The sequence below is a fragment of the Pleurodeles waltl genome, chromosome 7 (assembly GCF_031143425.1).
Source record: "Pleurodeles waltl isolate 20211129_DDA chromosome 7, aPleWal1.hap1.20221129, whole genome shotgun sequence".
Taxonomy (NCBI): Eukaryota; Metazoa; Chordata; class Amphibia; order Caudata; family Salamandridae; genus Pleurodeles; species Pleurodeles waltl.
The window spans coordinates 580,271,426-580,298,663 of record NC_090446.1 but is presented as its reverse complement, the minus strand read 5'-3'; the positions used below and the strand labels follow the sequence as shown (position 1 = coordinate 580,298,663).

General features: G+C 41.5%; 1 protein-coding gene across 5 annotated transcripts in view; it reads left to right on the top strand.

The window, feature by feature from the left end:
* Positions 1-7,053: 7,053 nt before the first annotated feature.
* Positions 7,054-27,238, top strand: part of PRR14 (proline rich 14) — a 419,901-nt gene continuing 399,716 nt past the window's right edge. Inside the window, exons 1-2 of one of the 5 annotated variants that reach the window (XM_069244393.1) lie at positions 7,056-7,233; positions 16,008-16,178. The gene's annotated coding sequence lies outside the window, so the exon portion shown is untranslated. Of the gene's footprint in view, positions 7,234-7,321; positions 7,521-16,007; positions 16,179-17,138; positions 17,217-27,238 lie in introns of those variants that run through there. The other 4 variants (XM_069244394.1, XM_069244395.1, XM_069244396.1 and 1 more) reach the window with 4 other exon arrangements.

The following is a 27,238-nucleotide window of genomic DNA, read 5'->3' as shown; positions in this document are numbered from 1 at the left end:
CCGAAAGGAGATGAGGCACAGGAGCACAACCAATTCACCATATAATTCCTGCTGGGTAAGGTATTTATTGTGTTGCCAGAGATTAAGGACCTTATTCACATCGCCATAAGAGGGAGTACCTGGGTTTCGGGAGAAGTGAATACTGAATTCCTCTCATCAAATGTTTGACTAAATTATGTTCTCCTACTGGAGAACCTTCTATCACGAGATATCCTGCAGAAATGGCTGGTCTAAAGGTATTATTGTCATGTACGCCATTCCTGCTGAAGCCAAGGAGGATAAGAAGTTCAGAATACAGACATCGGACCCCACAGAATCTGTACTCCACTGGACACACAAATGCATCCATCTAGTCCACGCAGATCTATATTATTTAACTGTTCCATCTGCCCATGCCTTTGCCAAGAGCTGTTCAACTTGTTTCGTAAGTCCTGGGACTTTCCATCATTTGCTGTAATCCTCCATATTATGAGTTTAGTTTCCCTTCCAAAATCAGATGATGGGTTCTACTGAAGATGCCATTTCCTGAGGCCGCATGCCTCGAGTCTGGTGACAAAAGTTTCAAATTCAGATGATGGGTATTCCCCAGAGGGTCATGGATAATAGTTTACTTCTGGAGTAGAAGAATTGGAGAACCTCAAGAAAATGCAATTATCACTGGAGTCCAGGCTTGGGATCTCCAAAGCAGTGTGATGCTTCCAGCTTCATCCTCTGACTTGAGCCGACAACATTGTGATCATCATGAATGAGAGAAACGCATAACCTTTCTCCTGTGTCCAATCCTGGAGAAATGCGTCTGTGGACGTTGCTTGTGGGTCCGGTCTCCAGTTGAAGTATTTCTTCACATGATGTCCTAGCTGCAAGGATAATACATCCACTGTAAAAATTCCCTACCCATCTAGATTCAACTTCCACAAGCTTAGGTCTTGTCTTGAATGCCAATCGCCACTTTGTTGGCTTGACCCAGGGGATACTCTGCCATGGCTGAGATATTGTGATTCAGGCAGAATTGCCAGAATTTTTTTGCGTGGTCTGCCAGGGCTCTGGAGTAAGAACCTCCCAAATGGTTGAAATAGCGCACCACTGAGATGCTGTTAATCTTCAACAACATGCAACACTGCACTTTTCCTTTTGTCCAGCATTGTACTGCAAAGGATCCCATCGACAGTACCAGGTACTTTATGTGCAACTGTTGTTCTTGTGTGGACCATTTTCCTTCTGCGGAAATACCCCCACATCTGGCATCCCAACCAGTTTTGCTGGCATCAGACTCTATGACAATATCCAGGCTGGATCCCAAGATTGTTCTCCCATTCCAGGCATTCATATGGGTTAACCACCACCTCATATTTTATTGTCCTCCTCCGTCACCGGAACTAGGTGGTCTGTTGTGACAATGTTTTCCAAACTTCTTGTCATATTTTTGCCATCTTCCTGGATGGCAGATTTAAGGTGGCTGATTTGGAATTGATGTCAAAACCCAAGAATGTGGTTTTCTGAGGTGATGGGGAAGTAAGAGAGTTTCTCATTGATGACAAAGCCCAGACCTTATAGTCATTGATATTCCAACAACAGTCTCGGACATTGGACCATTAGAAGAATGTCATCCAGGAAGACTACAAGGCTATCTCCCCGGAAACTGAGGCTAGCTGCAGTACCTTTGTAAAGCACTGTGGTATTGAGCAGAGACCGAAGGGCAGGGTCTAAAATTTTAAGAACTGCAGGAATGCGGGAGCAGTATTGGCACAGTCAGATATGCATCCTTTACATCAGGCTTACAATCCGGTTGCCTTGTCTCAGTAGATCTTGTAACTGATGGATGCCCTCCATTTTGAAAAGACGGTACACCAGCCACTCATTGAATTCCGAAAGGTTGATTACCAAGTGTTAGCCACCATCCTGTTTTTCCAACAAGAAAAGGGTTGCTCCAAAGCTATCTGGATGGATGCTGGTTGGAACAATCCCACTTTTTTCCCAGTAAATCTACTAATTCTCAATCGATAAGGGATGGCTTCCTGGGCAGAGAAGGATATAGGTCTTGGCCTCTAGGGTTGAAACAGAGTACTGTAGAATTCCATGTGCAACCCTTGGACTGTCTAAAGGACCCAAGCATCTGATGTCAGAGTCCTCCACTTGTGGAAGAATTTTGCCAATCTCCCTCCTGCTTTTAGCTGGGAAGAAAGGAGAAGTGTTACCTTGGCTAGTTCCTTGCATGCATCCACACACACTTCATGTGGCCCCCGTTGTCTTGCCATTGTCCATGCTGAGAACCTTAACCTCTTGGTGTGGCACTGGAGAGGAAGCGGCTGGCCAAGCATACTCTACCATGTCTGGCCCTGGGAAAACCAAAGGGGCAAAGATTTTCTTTAGTGAGGCTTGTGCCATATTTAGGGAAGTAAATGTGGCTACAAACTTGCCCAACTCCTTGATAAAGAGCACGCCTGACAGGCCACCTTGCTCAATCACCCCTCGCCTCAGAGGCACCAAGTCTTCCAGCTTTGGGTCCACTTTAATTAGCGAATGTCACCTATCAGTGGACAGAGCACTTTTACCATTGCCAGAAAAATTAATGCTTGTTAGGCCCACCCTGAGGGAATCTCGGGGAATATGAGGGAACTAGATTGTTTGGCTTCCTCCGCCATGCCTAAAATCTTTGTGAGTGGATCTGTAATATCTAACTACTTATCCTGGCAGGACCTCCACGAGCGGCTAATGCCTTTTGTTAGGGTCCCGGACATACGTGCCTTAAGAAAGTAGCTATTTTTGGTGCCAATCCCAGGGGTCCCAATTACCTTGCCCTTCAAGGAGGAGCAGGGGCATTCTGCCCTAAGACGGGCACAAACTTCTTCTTTCTAGTGGTTTATGTAACAGGCCCACCAGGTAAGTGGCCACCTTCTCACCTGGGGACCACTCAGAGGAGTGACAGTGAAGGAGATCCTCAGAATCTAGCATGTCTACAATAAACCCTGCTGTTAAGGGCTGGGTATCAGCAGAGGTCTGTGGTTAGCTGTACATTGATGGGCATCAAGGTCTGTAAGGACCGGCACACCCATCTGAGCCCCCTTTTACATCACTGTTTGCTAAGGATTCAGGGGTGGAGGGAGAGTAAGCTAGAGTATCTGCATCCAAAAGCTGGGGGGCAGGACTGGTACGAGATAAAAATATCCTTTTAAGGCATCTAAATCGACCCTTTGTTCATGCTTTTAGCTTGTTTTTTTGCGGTGTAAGTCTGCCTGGCCATTACAAAGTGGTAACCTTGTAACTCTGAGACAGCTCATGCCCAAAGGGGCTCGGGAGCCAAGGCTACTGCCTAGTGGACAGAAGTGTCCATCGCCTTGCAAAGCTCATTGTCCAACGGGAAGAAGGATGCTGAAGAGAGCAGACAGACATTCAGCTGTAAGTTGATCATATTTCTAAAAGGAGAACTCAGACTATCCCATTAGTCTCACACTTTCCAAAACAAATATTCTGAACTAACTGAAAGGGGTAAAGGCAAGCATGAAATAAACATACTGTGTGCTAAACAGTCTTAATTACACAATTTTGCATGTAAATAAGGCATAAAATAAATAAGAACTTTGGACAAAGTAAAGATGCACTTTTAATGTTATTACCTAAATAACATCCTAAATGCATGGAAGATAAGTAATTTCAAAAGTAAATGTGTGCACATATTTCAAATGTGATTCAAAGAGCTAGGAAAGAAGCAATTGCTTTCTTATCATGTTTGGGCTCGACTAGAGAAGTTTAACCAGATTTTAAAATGAAAAGTTTGGGTAATCCTCTCCTTTGGTCAAGATGATTATCGCACTATTCCCAGTCTGGCCCCTCAGCACTGCCTACTCATTGTTATCTTATTTTAGCACTGAAAAAAACAATTTGTTTTTATATAGTGCTTCAGATAACGTGGTTTAATTTTTAACAGTGAACAAGCATCTCACAGCATTGACATCTCATTAAGCAGAATTCTCTCTTGTGAGTTACAAACCTCTAAACTTTGAACCCCCAGTCCCCAATATTCTATGCACAGAAGCTATGGGAACCTTCTTGCAGGAAAAAGAAAGCAAAGGGGGAAGTTGAATGTAGACAGAGTGTAAACAGGTAACACGAGAAGGATATAATAAGGAGAAAAAGGAATATAACAATACTGCTTCATGCAGCACTCCTGACGTTTTTAAGTGCAGTGAATAGCGTATGCTCTTAATACCCATTTTAATGGTGCCCATTTAACCACCCTTGAAAGAACGGAAGCATGAGTTAGCCACGCTGAGATGCAGTATTGTGAACTGTATTTTACAGTTAACGTTGGGGAAGAGTGTTAACTCACTGGGACATGCAAATGAGGTTGAGTTAAGAGCTACGCCTCTGTACTTTTTTTCTGGCTTCCTTATTACTTAATAGTTAAACACTGAGCTCAGCTAAAAAAAAAAAAAAAAACATTGGCCCCGCTTCAGACTGTATTGAGATGTAGTTGCTATTCATTGCACCTGACAATATCTGACACTGTGAGGTTAGGTATTTATTGGGTGTGATAAATAGCACCTGTCCAGAGTTTTTGGAGAATAAGATAAGGATTATTTAATGCTCAACACACCAACATTTGCATGCTGGGGTGAATACTCTATTTTTGTCCCCTGTTAATTTCTGACCCGTTTTACCTTCTGAAAATGTAATGAAGGATGAGATATTTAACACACTAGTAATTACTATGGGGGTGATTCTAACATTGGCGGGCGGCGGAGGCCGCCCGCCAATGTTCCCCCGACAAAACTAATAGTTGTAATATTTTGGCAGATCTGTATAAATTCATCAAGATGACTTTGCATCTTCCCTGAGCAAATCCGGAATAGTTGCAAACCTGATGTGTGTCTAAAGTTCTAATTGGATATTGGTTAACATGTGAAAGATGAGTCCACCTGAAGACCAATTAGAAACTCTTGGACATTTCTGGTTAGGGAGAGACTTTTGAAGATTTTAGGCAGTCGAGTAGAGTTGTGGCTTACTGATAACCCTTGGTGTAATGCTACTCTTTCTTCTCCTTAATCCCTATGACCTTTAGATGCCTTTTGAAAAATTAAGGTCATTCTTTCTCATTACCCCACTTGCTTATGCTGCCCATACTAATATGACGAATACATTCTGAACTGCTAACCTGCCCTACGTGAAGCTCAAGTTCTGCACTGCCCTGATACTGCTGTCTACAGATGCTGAGACGCTATGAACAATCTTTTTGACGCATCTTTCCTGTTGCTGTCCCATGAGCAGAGGTATAATCTATAATGTGGTTTCTTGCTTCTTTTTCAGCTTGGATGATTACACCAGTGTTAAATGATTTTTCAAAATTACTTTTGTCTTTTCTTTTATCTGCATATGTTAGCCTCTTCCCGCACTTCCAAATTTGTGTTAGAGATAAGGATGGCCCAGCCCTGAAACTTATTGATATGAACTGAATTTTGATGATTTAATGATGTCATCATCATCTGCTTTGAAATCTGATTTTATTGGGCATATTATAGTCTTGTTAATTTGTGTTATTCTTTTGTAGTGCTTAATAGTATTGGTGTTAAGTATGCTTAATCTCTTTTAGAAGTTTTGGTCAGCCTATGATTTTCATGTATGTTTATAACCTAGTTTTATGCACCATGTATGTTACATTAGCTTTGTGGTTGTAATAAAGCCTTGAAATTTCATCCAGTTTGATTCTGTGGTTAAATTGGTCATGGTGTTTAAATGTATGTTTCTCATGTTATCAATCTGTTTTAAAAGAATTCAATTTGTATGTATGTGGGGTGGGAGGGAGAAAGTGGAGGTGAAAGGGCGTGTAATGTCACTTCCGCTAGCTCTAGCATTTCGGTGAATTGACGTTGGTAGCGTATTTGCCTAACAGGACACATATAAACCATTAGGCTTACTTAAAACACTTAGGGATCATAACCATACGCCCACTCCATGATGTGCCCATGATGGTACTAGAGTTCGCCCTAAAACCGGGAGAAGAACTGTTATAGGTTGGAGATTGTAATCCGGCTAACCCTTAATCCAGGTCCTCATTCCATGAAACAAAACTGGAAGTACTACCAGGGTTCTTAAAACATCCAGCTGAGGGTGGATGGGTTAGTTAAAGCATTCTCGTTTGATTACCTGTCTGTCTTCTGACTGGCTATAATGCTAATTAACATTGATTGGGTCGAGGGATTTAGTGGTAACGTACTTCTCGTACGTAAACTAGCGGCTCGTGTTACAACCGTTGACAAAAAGTCCTATGTGTGTAGAAAACACAAAGTTTTGCAGACAACAACGACGTGGAGCCAAGCCTGAAAAACAGGCATCCCTGTTTAAACTTTAAATGAAGCCTTAAGTCGGAGCTGCATTAATAAGCATTCTGTGCAGTGGCGTAAAGAAGCTTAAACCCCTCCTGCACAGTACATGGAGGGAACCCCTCACCAGGATCACTCTGGAGCAGTGGTTCCCAACCTGTGGTCCAGGGACCCCTGGGGGTCCGCGAAGCCTTCTCACGGGCCGCAAGAGGCTAGAAAATTAAAAAATATTAACAAATATTGACAAATTAGGTCCCCAGCTTCCAGTAATGACTCAGGCGGGGGTCCCTGGATTCCCATGATGATTCAGTGGGAGTCCCTGGGTTCCATTAATGTTAAAGTGGGGGTCCACAGAAATCAAAAGGTTGGGAACCACTGCTCTGGAGGAAGTCCCAGTCCAGTGTTCTATGCTGAGGTGACCCCTGGAGCCCGGGGCCCCGTGCGCTGCGAGGATCTTTGTTGCGCTACTGATACAGTGGTAAACATGACTACTTGAAACGTTCGAACACGGTGCTCGCTACACTGGTCTTCGAAAGCGGGTAAAAAGACCTATTTGAAGAGGGACGTCTCTCACACGAAACGGCGCCTTCTCAGGCTGGCATCGACCCGCCCCCTTCAGCACATGACCCTGTCTAATTGGTGTATGACCGGTTTTTCCGATGCACGGCGATCTGTTATTCGTCAAAATGATCTGAGGTCAACGTGACGATTGTTCCAATTGGTGGAATCGGCTCGTGAAATGAAGACAGGCTGTTTCGGTTGGCGGAGCCGCGCCCGATTCGTCTTCAGCTTAGTACCTGGAGCTGGAAAGCGGTCATGGCAAAATCCCCGCCGTGGCGGCACAGAAACCGGAAGTGAGCAGATCAAGACCGGAAGTATGGTTAACGATGGGCACCTGGGGTGCTAAAAGTGGCCGGTGAGGGAGCAAATAAGTTGGATTGGGGATCTTTATTGATGCAAGTGCCTGTAGAGACTGACCGCTGAGCTGCGAATCAGTCCCTTGGGAGGGCGGAGGAGAGCGGGTCCCCTGAGGGAGGAAGGGAATACACTACCTTCCAAAGCAAGAGGGTGGGGCGGTATCGGGGCATCAGCAGAGCTCAGGCGCCGCGGTGTGTGACGTAGGTTCCAAGCAAATTGAGTAAGCCCTTAAGGGCGAGCTTTTAATACGGGCGCGCACTGGAGAAACTCGGGCATATCTGGCAAGTAAGGCTCATGTCCTGTGTGACACATTTCCCCGGTTCTGGCTTTTCATCCCTTTGTATACTGGCATCTGAGACCGTAGTTTACAGTGCTAAATGAGAGTCCCAGAAAACAGCATGCTTAGGGAAACGAACAGCGCTCAGAAATTCTCCAGGTTCATGCATGGTTTGCCTCTCCAGTGTTTTTTTTTTTTTTTTAATGTCAATATGAGTTGTCTTTAAAGTAGAATGGAATAATTCATTATATTGGTAATACAATTGAAGGAAAGATGCACTTAATGATCTATTTCAACAAACTTGCAAGCGCTGATAAATGCCAGATTTGGCTGAAAGTGTTGAACTTGATTGACATAGGCATTGGGACCAACTTTTTTTGAGGGGGGGGGGCGGCAGAGGCCAATACAAATACAGTAAGGGTTGATTAAAGGCTCTCGCGAGAAAGAAGAACATTTGAAGGGAGGGTGGGGTGTAGTGAAATAGCATTGGAAGGCCTAGGCTAAATGTTGTTTACTTCTTCGTAATTTCACGCATTACACTTGTTACACGAAATGCCCGATATTTCTTTCGGGTAAAAAAAAATATATATCTCAGGAGCGCGAGAACAACGCAAACGCGACTTCGTGGGCATATCGCTTTCGTTTTTTTTGTAAGTGCGAAATGCGTCTTCGCAAAAAGATATTGTCCATTTAATGAAAAAAATAGCGCATAGTGGCAGACTGACATTTGGTACATTGCTGCATAACTTTGTAATTTTTTGAGTGCATTTTGCTTACTTTCCACAGAGAAATTTAAAGGAATTTCCACCAAAGCCCTCCTTTCATCCCTGTTAAAAAAAAGCACACTTTTGCAAAATATATATATATATTTTTTGCTTATCTGACTTGGATAAGTATACGAAAAAATGCCTGAGGGCAATTGGAACTGAGGCTTCTTAAATTCATTGTCGGGCCCATTGCAATCATTAATGTATCTGCATCTACGATCCTAGATGGGTTTTAAACAGATATGGAGAGAGAATTTCAAGCAGTTGTCCCAAGTCCGCCTTATTCAGTTTCTTATGAAGCAGTTGTGAAAACCTTACCCCCCCCACCACCCAGCAAAGCCAGTAGATCCCAAGACGTGACTAACTGGTTTTGCCAATATTTGTTTATTTGTTTCCTGCTTAAGGCGGATCCCCCACATTTTGTTGGTTATGAAATATGACAGCCTTGTTAGTTGCTTAATACAATTAATCTATGTATTTTAGTTAATAACGGTTTTATTGTTGGCATTTTGTAAATTTACAAACTGACCTCTGCAGTCATCATTGAACCTTAAGGTACATGACTCCCTATTTTTGCAGTTTAGCTAAACGTGTATTGGCTCAAGCATGGTTCATAAATAAATATTCCAAATTCTAATAAGAAATGAATGGCAAGATTTTTTGTTGCTTCCTTACATTTTCTTGGTTTCTTACTTGAGACAATCGTAATTGCTTGTTTCATCGGGTTGGCCACTAAGCCCTCATGCAGTGAGATGCTTTGAGTACTGAGTGTGAGTACTTTGTAAAAGGTTGAGAGAAACAGCCCACTCAGCAGCACCGTTGAAACAGTCGTAGGTTTGGTTTGTCTGGGCAGTATGATTTTTAATTCAGTAGCAAAAAGGCAGGACAAAAAGAGAAAGGATCCTTAAGCATGGCAGATGAACATAGCCTCTGCAGTTGGAGCAATTGTTGACTATTATTTAGATTAAAGAAACCTTGGTTTGAGAAAGTATATCTTATTTAATGTATCAACCGTCTCAGAGACACCAGTTTTTATTATTTTTAAGTTTGCTAGAAGTCTGTCACAGTTCACTTGCTATATTCTTGACAAAATATTTTAGGTTTGCCGCTGTATTGTTAATTTAGTCTGCATATTGACATTGTAATCACTTGGTGTTTTTTTGTGTGTGTGTGTGTGCCAAAGGCATTAATGCACCTAGATGTCCTTTCTAGGCCAAGTGTGTATGTGACAGCTGTGGAAATAACAGTGAATTTCAACAGAATCTTTGTCTGGTGCCCTTGGAAATAGCTGGAAACAGTGCTTAAACTCTTTGAGCCAATAAAGACTGGAACATCAACAAAAGGCTGTGACTCTGAACACAGCTGTGTGTAAACTTGGAGCGGTTCATTTAGAGGTCTTCACCCTCTGTAATGAACGCTACACACAGACCATGACATGGGGTGATACATGGACTGTGACAGGACAGAGGTATCAATCTGGAGAGAAGACACAAGTGCTGCATGCTAGCAAGCATTAAAAGATTAGGACCTCCGTGGTGGCTCAAGAGGTGTAGAGGCTACCAATTGAAACAAATATCAATGAATAATAGGATGCAAAGTAACACAATACCTTATATTTGGGAGAAAAGCTGAAAACTAGTTTACCCATGGAAAGAGTTTTAGAAAAATCGGCCTCCTCGAAGACACACAGATACACGTGTAACTGGCACTTGGTCTTTTACCTAAGGAAGAATGACTTGCTTGGGTAAATCCTATCTTAATGCATTGACTTCATCAAAAACTTGTATATGCCTGGATAAGGAATTAAGCAGTAAAAAATACAGACAAACTTCTGTCTCTGCGATGTCTATACGCATTTCAGCTGCTTGAGGGTCAAAAGCACTGTACTTCATTCCTGACATAGCTGCGACTTGATTGGTAAAGAAAAGGATATGTGCATGCTGAAAGCCCTTTGCTCCTATGAGAAACTGGGCTGATCAGAGCCCTCGGAGAAGCTCAGAAATATTCAGAAATAATTTCATCATGGCAATGGGATTGGGTCCAGAGATTGGGTAAATAAATCAAATAATGACACAGAGGCCTAAGCCCTGAGCAAAATAGAGGAAATATCTAAGCCAAAGTGACCAGATCGTTTAGGTCTTTAAGGACAGGTAGTCATGGCACAACTACCTGTGCGGGTAGGCTTGCCACAATGCTTGCCAAAAGCAGTGTCATAGCAGAAAACCCAACTGATGATACAGGAAGATAAGCGCTGAAGGGAGGTTATCTCTATAATGTTGGGAAAAGGCAAGTTAATGTTTTTAAGGAAACTATGCATGGCAGGAATCGGTCAGTGGCTTGACTTACTGAAGTTCTGTGCTAGGTGACCACATGTTGGTACTCATATGTCAAAGGAGTTCACCCACATAAGTGTTAGTTCCTTGAGATTTTTTTTTTTTTTTTTTTTTGTGCACACCATACCTTTATCAAGGCACTGGTTTATAATACTGAAGCCACATTTAAACCTAATTCCTGTGGGCAGGCCTGTTCAAGTAACATGTCCACCCAGTTTGCAGGGAGAATACCTACAGAGAGCGACATCTAAGCCGAAATATTTGTCATAAGATGAAATAATGATAATCTGATAATGAAAGCTAGAAAAATGTTTAATGCGTTCAAGCTTTTAATTTTTGTTCAATGCCATTTTTATACAAACACCATGATAAATCGTATGTGTGTTGAATAGGAAGCAAAGCAGGGTAATGGTCAGCACAAATCACACCTTTGGGGGAAGCTCAGCGCAGACAAACAAGATAAAGTATCGAGAGGATCTATCTAGAAACACTAGTTTAAGTGGATGGTGGTGAGGAGTGTGGCGAGAATCTTCATAACCACAAGTGTAATTGGGATGAACAATAAACTAAGAGTGCTGGGATCCTGAAAGCCCTTATGCAAGTTAATATTGCCCTTGTATTTGTACACGAGATACATTGGATGTGAGAGGTGTCCAAGAAATTAAGAGGTTGTGAAACTGGCTTAAGGGGAGGACAAGTATCAGAACACTTGCCTTTTGGACACTACTCAAAGAAAATTCGTTTTGTTTGTAAATGTAAAAGACAGATGTGTCTTCCTATCAGTCTAAGTACAGCTGTGCGCAATGAGTTTAATGCACCCAGTTCCCAATAGGCAAGCCTCCAAAATCTTATCTTGAGAGTGAATGAGCACAGTAATCTAAATGGACATTGACGGAAGCAACACAGGTAACCAGGAAACCTGGTATTACACATAACTTTCACCGGCAAGTAGTGTCTATGGCTGTTTAGATGTGATGTTCAGACAAATAGAATACTGAGAGCTAGGCAGGTAGTATTATGGGACCATGTCCAGTGTGGTATGTTTTCAAGGTATAAGTGTCCAGAGGGAAAAACTGGAGATGCAATAGCAGTTTAATAAGGACCAGACCCATACAATGTGTAAGAGATTTAGCCAGCCTGCAAGATGAATGTGTTCACCTATATTTGAGATACAGCAAAGGCAATTCTAGAGTGATGGTTAATATAAAAGGCTGCAGAAAACTAAAACACAAAAAGAGAGAAAAGGCAGCACATTGAAACATATGGGGGCTATAATATCATGACAACTGGTTTAAAAGTGACGAGTCTAGAGAACAGCTAGATGGATTGTGAGACTGCAGGAAATAGATGCTAAGCCTATCAATTGAATTATAAGCCAAGTGAAACAGAATTTTTACAAACCTAGAAGAGGGCAAGTATGATTATGACTACCCAGATTAACTAAAAATAAATAGCTAACAAAATCTTCAAAGTGGAGGAACCCATCATTCTTAAAAATATTGGAGAACCCATACAAATTTTACATTTTTTACAACGTTTTGTGAGATGCTACAATACAGGTGCAACTACATACATATTATGTCAGATGATCCCTTGACAAGATAATGAATAAGCATTCCAGAGAATTGGCAATGGAAATTTGAGGCGTCTACACTAAAATAACAGAAAAAAATGACTCTTCCCTCAAGCACGTTTCTGAGGTTTAAAGAGTTTTTTTTTTTTTTTTAAACACTAAGTATTTAAGTTAACAAACATACAGCTCTCTGAAAGAGCATGCTATTAATCTGATTCTGTTAATTTCCTTATATGTGTCAGTGGAAATTCTGCATAGACTCCCTTTCTGGCCTGTGGATAAATTCCAATCAGTGTTCCATCTTTCATTTAGGATGGTAGAATTCTTTCATTACATTGGCCTATTTATAGTTCAGAGGCCATGGTCACTACCTCCGTGGGGCTCTTCATCCAACTTCAGATGAACAGTTCTGAAGCTCTCAACCTTGGGGCACATGTAACGTTCCTGCACCACCTACCTGTGTAGTCCCACAGAGGTTGCCAGACTGCCAATAAGTCTTCCCCTTTCTTCAAGAAGGTGTCTAGATAATCATTCCCTTGCCGTGCTGTCACATAACACAAAACACAGTTGGTGTTAAAGAGCTTGTTTGTTTCCACATGGTGGTGTTATCATTTTGTGGTAACCAGGAGTTGCAAAATGAATGACCATGACCCTTTTCCCACTTCTTTGGCTCGAGTCTGATAATTTCTACACTGAGACTTGCTAGCATGGAAAACCCACTATCTCTGTAACTGCTGAACAGCCCTTTTAAGAAAACTGTTATCCAGGAGCAATTCCATAAGATGTCAAAGGGGTCTCCTCTGACACCACATCCCATCCAAAAGATATGCCTTTGTTTAGATTATTCAGTCTATTAGGAGTAGGTACCACATCAGTCTTGAGAGCTGGCTCTTTGAAATCAATTTATTGAATCCCATTATGTTCCTCCAACTTTCTGCTCATGATTTATTTTGATTATCTCTAGCCAACAATCTTCCTCACTAGATGGCTCCTTTTGTGTACTGTTTTGTTGTCTAGTTTGGAGATCCAACTTTTGGCCCATTCCATAGTCTTTAGCAGCTTCCCAAAATATATTGGTGGCTGCTAGAGGATATTTTCTAAACTGCAGTAAGGAGGAATAGAAAACAACCATTCATCACCAAAATCAGAGGACTGGACAGCACCTTAGGTAATGGAGCTTGATGCTGAAAAATCTTTCTGCTGCGTTAAGTGGATATTTATGGTACTTGTGCAGCATGGAAAACGACTCTGTGAAACATTGCAATGGCACAATGAAAAATAACTCAACATTAATGATACGGATGGGTGAGATATTGAACCACACCATTAGAAGTCAAAAAAGTGGAATGCTTTAAGGCTACTAACTAACTCTGAATTTAGACTTCGCGCTGGCATTTTAGGCTTCATGATAAAACAATCATGTGACTAACTACAGGCATATGGAAAGGCAAGTAGCTGTTAATGTTTGCTGATCATGTTCTCTGTAAGTGTCACACACCCTGAAAGTCTTCTAATGCCAGCCCGCAAAGCCACAATACAGTGGTGGCACATAAGCTTAACACTTCCAAAATGGAAATAGTGTAAAATTACAATCGAAATTGGACATTATGTTGAAGTGAAGATTTAATAATATATCCTTAGTGGATTACTGTAAATTTTTTGTTGAAAAATTCTGGTCTTGAATGTCAAAATCAGAGAGAAATACATCCATACCCTAAAAACGACATCTCACTGCTTACCAATAAACACAGTGATCTCAAACGGAAAAGCCCAATAAAGTGCAAACTCAGACAGGGAAAAAGAATGTGCCTGCCCAGGGCTCCATAATTATCTGTTTTCCTGTTCTATTAATTAGGGAACAAGATGTGCCATTTCAGGAATAAAACGGGCTGTCTATAAGATTAAGGCATGAAGAATTTGTCTAGCAAATTTAATTAGAGAAAATTGCACCGGACGGTTCAACAGGGATAAATAACGCCAGGAGGGTGTAATTAAAGATGAATAAAAATTGAACAGGATTGTTGTCGCCCAGCATCACTAAACAATTTAGCCCTTATAAAACACTGAATAGAAGAAAACGACAAAGAACACAGAATTTGACCTAATGTGCAGTTACATCACCTTTTTGTTTAAAACCCTTCAGTGATAAGACGCCAGACACTCAAGGCAGCACAACAAATGACATATAGGGTTACATGAGTTGTCACTTACCACTATACCTTTCCCAGTTTATTTACTTTAGGGCCATGTGGAATCAGATTGTACTTGCAGTTCATATGAGGTAGAGAGGTCACTTCCACTTAACTCCATCACATAACCTGTATTTCAACTATTTGACAAAACCCGGAAGGAAATCATTACCAGGGCTTTGCTTTCTATGTACCTCAATGCAAAAAGTTACAAAGTCAATGTCCGGGTTACTGGCAGTGGGCGGGGAAGAGGAAGATGTAAGTTTCTGGGTGGACAAAGACGAAGATTGGCTATAGGTCTCGACAAAAGAACCAACATTTTAATTGTTTTACAGAGCATTCAAGTTGAAATAAACACCTTTTTGTCTTTGGAAATGCCACTGGAATTAACAATTGAAAGACATTTCACTTTGAGGAATCAGCCGGCACGTTCTCTGGTTACATGAGGCGAGTCAAGTCCTAAAACACTAGTTTGATAATCCAGAATATTCACTCCTTGAAATACCTGTAGTGGTCGCCTTTAAGTGCAAGAAATCTCTCCAAGAAATGCTCAGCATTTGAATAGCTATTTCAGTTCCTCATTTACCACACTGGAATTTTATGAAGATTGTGTGAAAACCTTTGAAGAAAAGGACAACTAATGATGACACTCCAGAGAATCCTGTTCAAAATATGATGGTATGTTGTGCTGAAAACGACCAGAGATGCACAATTCTTGGACTGTGACTTGCAGAACAATTAAGTAAATGAAATGGACCCAAATATTCCTAAAAGGGCTTTGACCTAGCCAGTTATGGTTGAAGCTAAAGCAATAAACAAAAGGTGTACCAGTAACAAAAGTTTGAAATAATTGTGGACCCCAGTAGGTAACATAAGTACCTATACCATGTGTGCGTCTTTCGATTATAGGTGATCTCAAGGTTAGTTCTGTAATATTCTACTATTCCAGGTGTTTTCTGCACTGCCAATGATAATAAACATATGCATTTGGAACATTGACAAGTGTATGTGTAATTTTGTTTTGTGACGCAAACTGGAACAGCATAATAAAAAGTAAATCATGCAGCAATTAATCACATTAATTTTTCTTAAAAATTGTAACTGCAAGAGGGCCATCACAGATCAGGCCTGAAAGTATTTTGTAACAATTAAATGTATTGTTTTCTTAAAATCATTTTACCATGTAAATAGCTGATCATTGCATGAATATCTCCAGAATCTACATTAAGAAGTGCCCACAGTGGGAGAGATGCTATCTTTTAAGCTACGACCACACAGAAGCATATAAAAAGTGCTCAGTACGTCGTATCTGATGAATTGTCATTACATTGTCTATCTAGAAGGAAACTTTGAAATTAATTTGATCTAAAACTGCAATCAAGTTCAGTTACCCTCAGTTACTGAACACCTCGCCATGGCTTTAACTCGTAAGAGATTCTTTGGGAAACACTTTATCTAGGAAGAAATGCTGAAGGTGCCTGGGAGACAGTAATCAACCCAAATAAAAGGCTGTCTCACCATTAAACTAGGCAGTATCTATGTGTTAGTATTGGTCATGTTAAAGAACCACAAATGGGTAGGGACTGAACTAAACACGGAATCATGTTTTTTTTTTTTCTCTTCAATTGTATAGGACAAAGTGTTTCCCGACAGCATGCTTGAAGCATAATGTGGAAAGCAGTTGAGATGGATGATCCTTTGACATCATAAATTCTGGAGGAACGGTCTGCTAATCCGGAAAAACACAAATATCCCACAATATTGTAAAACATGCTTGAACACTCTGTACTGTTATCAACTTAATGTAAGTCTTTCTCACCATAAAAATTGTAGAAAATAATGGGATTTGCTTAGCTTTAGTGAAGAGGAAATCTAAGATTTTATTACAGTCATTGAGGTGAGAACTGTTATTCAGTGGGGTGCTGTCGGTCTATGTTTCAAAAAGGGCAGCTGAAGCAGTGGTTGTGAGAAGCAACAGGATTTGATCTAGCAGAAGCACAGTAGAGTACACAGTTTAATAGTGTGTTTTGGAGTCAAGGGGAAAATGTGAGAGCGCTCAGTGCACTGTCATGTAGTGGGCTAGGTTGAAAGTGCGTGTAGGAGTCTGGCTTCAGTGCAGCAGCTGTGGCTTGTAAGATGTATTGCAGGTTTGGCGGGTTTTAAAAAAAAGCTTTTGTTGTGCTTCTACAGTGTTGACCTACGTAACTAAGAACTGTACATACAACCAGAGTTTCATTGACATTAAAAGCAAGAACCAACACTCATTCAATGTTACGACTATACAGCAAGAAGATAGGAGCTTTGAAGGTGATGCAGGCAATTATGAAAATGCCATTAGACCAAGAGACACAGTGACCATGTAAGTCACAGAGTGAAGCGCGACCCTTTTGGGTAAGAGTAGGCTTGCGAATGTCAGCTATAGTTATGCTGCTGTTGCCTAAGCATGAGTGAGCCATTTCATTTATTGAGGTAAGTGTCATTGGTAAAATGCAGATTCAGTGAGATTACCTGTCATGAGTTTGTTTAGTGTGATGTGCAGTGACATGGCAAAGGGCACAGAGATGGGTAGTTACTCAGTGAAGGTTACTGTGAACCTGGATCACACAGGACAGGAAGAAAACCTCAAGGGTAAAGATGGGATGACTATTTCAGTCTGACTTAATTTCAGGGCTCTGCCATCCAATTTACATGCTGTTTGGGAAATATACCCTGATTTGCTTATGCCATCAGAAGAGGATCCCTACCGTTAAATTCGGTCCATTTGCCTTACTGTGCATCTGTGGTCTTTTGAGGTCCCTGGCCCTTTATCTTTCCTACAACTCTACTGCCAGGATGCCTTCAGGTGAACTTCTGATGTACAAGTAATGTGATTAATTAGTGTATGTGCTATGTACTTTCTTGAAGGATAGGTTAAGGCTCCTCCAACATCTGTTCAGCAATGGGCTCCCATTAGACTCGTCTGGGTCAAGGCAACCCTTAAGATTCAGTTGTGCAACTTGAGTGGCTCTAATTTTGTGAACTGAACTCCATAAATGGGAAGGGCTTCGCTATTGCCTTTCAAATATTAAGTCTCTTGCAAAGCTGACTCTAATAAAATACAGGGCTCAGATGCTTAATCTGTAATAAAATCTGCATTAATTGTTGTCAGCTATAACATTTTCAGCATGTGACCATAGCAAGTGATACGACAATGACTTGGAATTTACATTGGAAAGGTTTGGAGTGAACTAGGTTGCACCATGATCTTAGTTTATGCTTTGTTAATGGTCAAGAACAGTTCTCTGTCGGGTTATTCTCAGTCATAGCCTACCTGATTCACAGACGATGAGCTTCTAGTCAGTGGATACATGAATATAGAGATGTGGAGGTAGGTTGTGCTTTACAGTATTCTGGAAGAAATATATATTTTTCATTAATATCAATGGAAAAAAACCAAAGATTAAAGCTTCGTTATAATTAGGAAAACGTATATTTTCCATATAAAAATCAAGTTTAAACTGCACAAACGTAAATAATTCTAAAGTTATAGTCATAACTTTCATTTTCAATTTTTCCACCACCTTCTAGTGGAATTCATTACACACTCTTCAGCTCGCTACCAGACAACACTAACTATAACTCACCACTCTATCATGCACTGTGTTCTCACAAATAACTATACTCCCCTGTACAACACTACACTGTGCAAGACTCTTTGTCACTGTACTGCATGACTACACTCAGCAACACTGAACTATAAAACACACTGCCACTGAACCCCACTCTATGCCACTGCACTACTCAAGGTATGTGTAGTTTAAACTTGGTTTGTATTAAGAAAATACATTTTCGTAACTACAACTAAGCTTTAACTGTTATTTTGTGTAATTGAATGTCTGTTTTTTTAAAAAGGTTTGTAATAAAAATGTGTTTCAAATCCTAGAGTCAAATGTCACAAGTGGAAAGTTATCTGGAGTATCGTGCAGTACCATGGAGGAGAGTGTTGTAAAGTCTATTTTAATTGACTCGAGTATTGTAGATTGGAATAGAGTACAAAAGAGTGTAGTAGCATATTGCACAGGGTAGTAAGGTGTTGTATAATGTAGTGTTATGGTTTCTCATATAGAAGAGTCAAGTATCATACACTGGAGTAGCGAGTTTTACAGTGTAATGGGCATGTTGAACAATAATTGGGTGTCGTAGACTGTTTTAGGTGTGGTGTTTTAGGTTGAGTAGGGTGAAATATAGTGTCATAGTGGAGCATTGTCAAGTGGAGTATCGTAGAGTACAGTGGAAGATAGCTCCATGTCATATAGTGGAGTGGTGTATTGTAGAGAGAAGATAAGTGATTTATCATTGAGTGTGGTACAGTGACAGAGTGGATGGACATAGTGTAGTACGGTGTTGTAGAGTGCATGCCATGGAATACAAAAATCTTCAAAGGTACAAAAATATTTGTTTAGATTAATTAGAACCGTAACAATGTTCTCATAATACACAGATATATAAAAAACAAGATTTCATAAAACACCACAGTTTTACCGGGGACCAAAGTTTTCCTGTAACATTAGTGAGAGAGATATCATCAAAATACCACAGTTCCAAGAGATTAACAGTTTATAAAAGAGCCATAATTAACTTGATGGTAGATGATGAAATATAGTCATCAATAAAGTGCCATAGTGCTTTAAATCTACCTAGATCGTTCATGAATAATATTCATCATACACAATCCATTTCGCCAATAAACAAGAATTACCACTAGTGATAAACATTTGAACCTGTAGTTTACCTGTAATTATTTTCCAAATATTCCACTAAAAAGATGCCAACGGTTCACCTGCTGTAGTAATTAAAACCTTTTTGACATACCATCCAGTGGTCTGTTTTTCGACCACCCATTGAAGGTTGCTCAGCGAGTCAAACTGATTTAAGTTGAATTGCCTTTTCATGTAGAGTCAAATATTTTATTATCTTGCAGCTAAGCTGAGGGCCTGCAGGGTCAAGACCTTTTATCATCACCACCCTACATGATCGTATGTCCCTGGCATTAAAACTCTTTAGCGTTACATGTGCTTTCTTTTTTTGTTTTAAACAAGAGGCATATACAGATTAAATAAAATCCTCCTTCTCGGATCCACGTAATGTACAGTATGTAGGACCAATGTATTTCCAGGATGGTTGGTCTACCAGATATGGTAAAAGTCCAAATCGGATTGCCATTGTCGTAGTTTGGACTCTTGCTCTGAGCAAGACTGCTGGTCTCAGGATGACCGTACTTTCGTTTGTAGGTGACTAAGTCTCTTCCTACAACTAGTTGTAACTGTTGTCCAAACCTTACCGGCTCACTAGCAGTACCTCACCAGAAATACAATAGTAAAAGGTGATTTGTAGCAGTCGCTTACGCATGGACTCAAAGTAAGCTATCTCAGGGTTGTCGTGGTTAAACGGAAATTACCCTTTTCTCACAAATGTATTATGTCTCATACAAACAAAGGCAATAACACAGATGCAGTGAAGTTATAATAGTTTTTATTTAACATAACTGCCATTTGCGATAAGTTGCATGAACTGCAATGATTAGGAAAATGAATATACCAAGCAACAGTATTGTGAAGAAGAGAGTCATGGTTATAAAGACCCCCACCATTTTTGCAATATATGAAAGAAAGAAATATATGTATGTATGAGATGGAATATGCCCTAATACCCTAATGAGAATAGGCCTAACCTCCTACCTAAAGGAGAGCTGGGTTTGCTAAACCTAATCTGCCAAAGCCATGTCCATGAGAGGAGCCCCCAACCCTCGTTACGTTGGAATGAGGTCTCTATCTCAGACTCCGTAGGGACACAAAGACTGGGTCAGCGTCAAGACGACTTCATCATCGATATCAGCGATGGTGGCGATGCCCTCTGGTCGGAATCCCTCTGATTATCTGTCTGAAGTGTGATGTATTTATACAGATCTACAAGGTCCCCTGACGTAGGTGCATTCCGAAACAATAGATAGCAGGCATGCTTGGGACGGCAGTTAATATCAACAATCCCTCGAAAGTATAGAGAGGGAAAATCCCTAAGTGTGAACACATACTGTTTGTTTGTCTTCCGTGCTTGATCTTGACACCTTGGCGCAGTGACACTGATAATAAAACTCATAACAAGTGGCCTAACTATAAACGAGGCCGCCATTTTAAAGGAAATAAATAATTAAATGGACTAAGACAGAGCAAGCTAAGTAGGCTAAAAGTCACTAGGTGACGGGGGCACAAGTTTACAAGCCTACGGCTAAGCTAACTCCTGTTATCCCGTTAAAACAAACTAGGATTCACTACACCCTCCCCATTGCCGTAACAGGTATGATGAAGGTACAGGAACCCAAACGCTAAAAAAGCTACCTCTGAAAGCCAAAAACAAGCTAATAAATGATGCTCATATAAAACAACTGCTGTGTGTTAAAAATATGTTAAAATTTTTTTGTCTAAATATACATACAGAGATGTTAATATCAACCATGACAAGTAGAGCAAACGTTTAGTATAATTGCATATTTTGGAATCGGGAAATGGTAGGCAAATTCGTCAAATTATGGGTTATACGCAAGATCTTGAAGAATGTCATCGAAGTCACCAGTCAATGATCTAAAAAATGAATCAACATCATCTGAAGTGAAATCTATTGCTGGACGGACAAACGGATCCACAGAGCAGAAGTGAGCCACATTCACCGGTGCATCGATACTCGCTGCAGTGTCCTCATCCATGTTAGATCGTATAACGGAAGGCTCATAGGTGGCCTCGCGGAGCAACCTCAGTCTCAAGGGGCATGACCGTGAATGAACCCTCATCGGGGACATCAGCAGTTCGCGGTCCACAGATGTCGGTGCAACAGCAAGACAGATCATAGGCAGATGTTCAAAGAGACACCATATGCAGCGGAAGACCGGTTGTACACACCAGAGTAGAGGCCGGAATGACAACGACCAGTCAAACTCCAGTTCCACCAGCAAAGGTGTACCGAAGATCCGAACCATGCGTTCACGGCACAGTGGGGTTGGCGGGAGTGGCTCCATTGCTCTGTGATGCTGGAAAGAAACAACCATCGCGAATCAGAAGAAATAGCAGTAGCAGTCCACCAATTAAAGCCAAAATAATTGGAAAGCCACCAAACACACTGGAAAAGAGAGAATGGATGGCTGATGGGATGACTCCGAAGACAGTCTGGAAGATGGACACGAAACCAGACCCGACAGCCTTAAAGAAATGAACAATCCCAGTTGTGCTTGAAGCATTGAATATTCTGGATACCAGCTCTCCAAAGTGTTTAGGGAAATCGGTATTTAAAAGGGATTGTATCTCAGCTGATGATCTCGCAATCTGGAGAGCATACGTCTCTTTTGCGGATGTCAAGGTGACCTGTTTCTGAAACAATAGCGCCTTTAGTCTACTCAACTTGTCATAGTTCACATTAATAGTATCAATGTGGGGCCACATTTCAGATACTTTTATCTCTCGTGTGGGGAGAAACAAAACGTGTCCTCAACACGTAACGACCTTCGTGGCTGAGATTGCGTAAGCAATGCCAGGTCGCAAGCCGCAACAGCTTTCATCGTTCAGTAGAACATAACTTCCATTGGAAAGTACATGAAACACTGGACGAATCAAGGGGACGGGAGTACCCTTCAGAAAACAGGCCAAATTCACGACCCCCGCATTGCAAAGACCGTGAAGAGACACCTGTTTGCATATCATAGAATGGCGAACAGCAGTCTCACATTCACTTCCGCTAAGAAAGACCTCCTGTTCACCGTTCAGACATTTATAGTCAAAGGGCAACTCCCACTCTTCCTTAATAAAGCTATCTCCTATCTGGTCATATCGTCCCACCGCAAGATATTTCAGGCAGCTCGAGAAACGAAAGGTCGAAATCGGTAAATTAATAATGCCGTGTAAGAGCCAGATAGTTGAAGGACTCTCCGCTACCGTGATGGGCAACTTATCTCATTTTTCTACTTGAAGCAGGGTGAAACAATCCTCCCTTTTAGCCGTTGTCTCTTGTTCCCTGTAAAAATTTAAAGCAGTGAATAGTTCACTCCCATTAATGTACTTCCATGGAATGTGGCCACTTTTCAGTGTCTGTAATGTCCAACCCAGCTGCATGATGGAACGTAGCTGTGTTTGCCCATGATATAACTGGGACAAGTCAATCTGAGTGATATCAATAGCAGACAACACTATATTCGATAGTGAATAAATCCTGTTGGACAGCGTATTCATGCCATTGTCGACAACAGCTAACGTTTTTTCCAAATTCTCCTTATCTAGTTGCCTTAAACGTGCAGCAGCCTCAATCTGGAAAGTTTCCAAATTTCATTGTACATAGCATATAAAAACCGTTTTGAGCGTTGTTTCCTAGGACCTAACAGAAAATCCTGTAAGTCTGTACTGTCAGAAAGAGTGTTCAGGTGTTGCTTAACTGCTGGTAACGTGTTTGTCTGCACCCATTGCTGGCACAGCTTACCCACACTGTATGTTGTAATTATACCTGTATGTTGACCTGATATAAAGCGAGAGTCAGGCCTGCGAATGGAAAAAAAAACCCTGAAGAGTTCAAAAAACGCCTTTGACACTCATCAGTGTCGGTGGGCCATACCAACCACCCGCCAGGACGGGAAAGAAGAATTATAGGTACCAGCCTTAACCATTGCATCTAGCTTGTCTTCTGTGACATTAAGAAAGTGTTGCCAATCTTTATATTTAGTCGGAATAGGGATACTGGGCGTGTTCAGCTCTTTAATTTTTGCTAACCCCAGACAAGATGTCTGCTCAATAGTGTCATTTAAGAAAATCATTTGCACCGGAATCCGGCATGCTCGAAACAAAGTCGCCCTACCCTGTATCTGCCAATCTTGTGTCCCCCATACACTTTTCAAGTCAATAGTATCTTTCCAATATTCGTTACCCTCAAGCGAGAGCCGGGAAACAAAGGGATCTGAATAAATCAATTTCGTATCTGTTAGCAAAAGTTTTCTAATTTGTGCCGGAGGTATTTTAAAATAAAACGACTCTGCTTTCTTTGTATCATGCCCAGAAAAGTATGTAAATTTATCGCTGTAATACTTTAGACTTCCCACCTGTGGTGTTGAACAGTGTTCCCATTGTGTGTAGTTCAAGAGAGACCTATATCTAGTTGCACGGTGTAGGTAGTGATGTCCCCAATTGTTATAGCAGAACATTTCCCCATAATTCATTGTATAATCATATACATCATCACTTCCAAAAGCGGAATAGTCCTTAATTTCAGTCAGCATTGAATCAACTGTTTGGACATCCCAATCATCAGAGACAACATTAGGTGTAATAACATAAGACATTGAAATTCTGAACACACACAGTATTTGAATAATCTCTGTAGGCCCATATATATTGAATGGAACTTTGTCACACACAATCCCATCGGTAATTGGTATAGCTGTGATATTTACAGGGGACAAGTCTCGTCGGACCTTATGGGAAAAATGATGTGGTGTTAAAATTTCATCAACAGGCTCCACAGAGGAGCGATCAGCAATATAGTGACCATTAATCAGTAAAAAGAAAACAGTCACAAAACCAATCCATAAAAATAATGCAATAAATGTCAAACAGAACCATAGATAGTTCCATGGGTAAATCAAATAGTTCTTCTTAAGCCATCGATACAGCTTACTACTTATCGAAAGTTTGTCAGTGACCGTTGAGGATGAATCCGAAGAAAAGTCATCAATGTCAATGAAATAGCCAGAGGAAGTCTCTGCAAACACAGGACCCGCCGAATTCTTATCCACCGTTCGTGGAGGTTCTTGATAGACAACGTCATTAGTCGTGGAAGTGTTCGTGTAAAATACAGCCAAATCCTGAAGTGGGGTGGTCCCCGAAGTTGTTACTGGAACCAACAAAAGTTCATTTTCTGCCCTCCCCATGGTCGAGGAAGTGTCTGGAACAGCAGTTGACATAGTTGCATAGTCAGTAGTAGTGATGGTCATCCTACTATGTAGATGAATGTCCTGTTGGGTAGTGAGAGGGGATCGGGAACTACCCAAGGGACCTCCTGGTCTACTGTGAAGAATCGGCCACATGGTGTAATTTGATGTAATCAATGGAGATTAATCTGTTCGATTTAGAACCAGACAATGGTGGAAGGATGACAGTCCTGGTTCCTTTTATTCCCAAGACCGGTACAGGTGCTCTGTATGATGGACCGAACTCTTTTTTTTTCACAGCTATCTTCTCACGAACCAGATCCCCAATGTTAGGAATCCAGCCAGTCGAAGTTTTCGCTAATTCCCTTATTCCTAAGGTGGCAGCACTTGCAGATGATTTATCATCACAAAATTGTTGAAGCTCCTGTAAAACAGTGAGACGTTCTTTTATGTCAAATGGTGTTTCTGCTGCCACCATACCAGGGGCATCAAGATCAGGGACATACATAGGTATCCCAAAGAGAACCTCATATGGAGACTTCCCCCCCCCCCCCCCCCCCAAGGACCGTCTTGGCAGATTATTCAGTGCTCTCTGGACCCCATATAGGTGATGTAACCAACTGCGGCCTGAACCTAATACTCGAGCTGTTAAGGAATGCTTTAGATCAATTCCGCCTCTCCACAACCGAATTTCCCTCGGGATGGTATGGTGAGGAGTAATGGAGTTCAACACCCATCGTTCTCATGGTGTCCCTGAAAGCTTTAGAGGCAAATGCAGGGCCCTGGTCCGAATGGAATGCTGCAACTGCATATGTACCGATAAAGATCAGCAAATCTTTTATAACAGTCTGGGCGTCAGCCGACCGATGTGGCCATACCCACAGGAATCTAGAACAGGAATCCACAGCCACTAAATGTATTTGTAAGCATCATCAGGCTGTAAGGGACCACAATGGTCCAGGTACACACATTGGAGTGGCTTGTCTGACACTAAGAGGGATGTCTGCGGAGGGCGTTTGATATTTGAGCCCTTAATCTGCTGACAAATGTCACAGCAAAGGACATACTGTTTAGTACGTCGACATAGACCAGGCCACCAGTATCGCTGTTGTAGAATTGTTCTAGTGGCCTGTATACCAGCATGCGCAGAAGCGACACCCTCATGTGCGGCTGTAATCAGCTCTACTCTCTGGTCTTCATTGGGGATTACGCGATCACCAACTCCAGGAATCGTTGCATAAGCAACATTCTGTGCATTGATATGGTAAGTATAGTTTGTAGGGTATCCTTTCGGAAGGGTCTTGCCTGCAGCCGAAGCTTTAACGGCAACCAGTATTTCATTATCCAACCTCGTCCGAGAACGAGTCACTGCAGCCACAGAAGCCGTAGCTACTGATGCTTTGGCTGCTTCATCAGGCAATGTATTGCCGGCAACGTGTATTCCTACACGTTGGTGTCCTAATGTATGAACTGCATGGACACATGGTAGCTTATCTTCGAGATCAGCCACCCTTCCCCACAACATTTTGTGTTTAATGGTGTTCCCTTTACAATCTCTAAACCCGTTCAGTTTCCAGTGATTGAGATATTAATTGTATGACTGGACGCAGTAATATGAATCACAGACGATCAAAGTCTGGGTTCCTGGCTCAGTATGTTCGAGCGCTAGAAGAAGAGCCTTAAGCTCGGCCAACTGGGCTGTGCAGTCCCCTAAGGTCTGCATGTAGGTATTGTGAGGATGGAAAACTCCGTCTTCCATTATCCCGCATACGGCTGCGCAAGCCGGTTGTGCCGACCCATCAGTATAAATTATGGTATTATAACTGTCTATTGGCAAGATATGTAGAGGAGCGGGGTACTCCTGTTCATACTGGAGAAACTCTTGTGTCTGAAGTCTTGGGTCAAACACATAATCAACATCAGTGGCGGTCAGAGACGTTGCCCATTGAATCCAGCGTGGATGTAATGCCTTAGCGTTTGGAACGCTCGCTTTAGTGACGGCCTCTAAGGCCGGCACCGGGGAGACAACAATAATGCATTTCCCCTGGGCAAGTGGCCTCTCCTTTATGACGGCCATCTGAACTGCTGTCAGAATCTTTTCTGTAGGTGCAAAACGTTTTTCAGCATTGGGGTATAAGTGTGATTTGTATGCTATCAGCACTGTGTCACCCTCATTAAAGGTGACATAGGTAAACCCAAGGGCACCAGCAATTATTCTGATGACCAAATTTGTTTTATTGTCACATGTGTATACGTGTCTAGCTTCTAGCATGTCCCGTTGTTTGTCCCTAAGGATGTGTGTGTGTTCAATCGTCCAGCGTCTGCTAGAAAAGTTGGGCTGAATTAAGTCATAAAGTGGTTTGATGCGCTCTGCATAATCCGGAATGTATGTTCTGCCAAAATTAAAGAAACCCAGTAATTACTGTAATTTCTTAAGTGTGTTCGGAGGCCGTAGCTGAGCACACTTTTCTAGGAAGTGCGGGGCCAGGCTCTTCCCATCGTTTGATAGCTCATATCCCAGGAACAATACACTAAGAAAGGCTATCTTGCTTTTCTTAAAATTAAATTTATAACCAAGGTCTGCAAATCCCAAAATGATCCGATCGACCCTCGCAAGATGAATGTCGAGGGCGTCGTCGGTGAGATAGATATCATCCACATAGGACAATGCATCGGAATCAAGCTCGTGCAAAATTTATGTCACATGGGCTGAAAACAGTCCTGGGCTATTTTTATAGCCTTGGGGTAAACGACAAAAGCGTTTGAGAGCCAAATGAAAATGCACTTAGGTCCCTACTTTCATGTGCTAAATTCTGGCAGAAAAACCCATTAGATATATCCAATGTAGTTTTATATTTTTTACGCACTATATTGTTTATCTGTGCTGTGCGAATTTTGTATAGCATATGTGCGTGTATGACTATTTA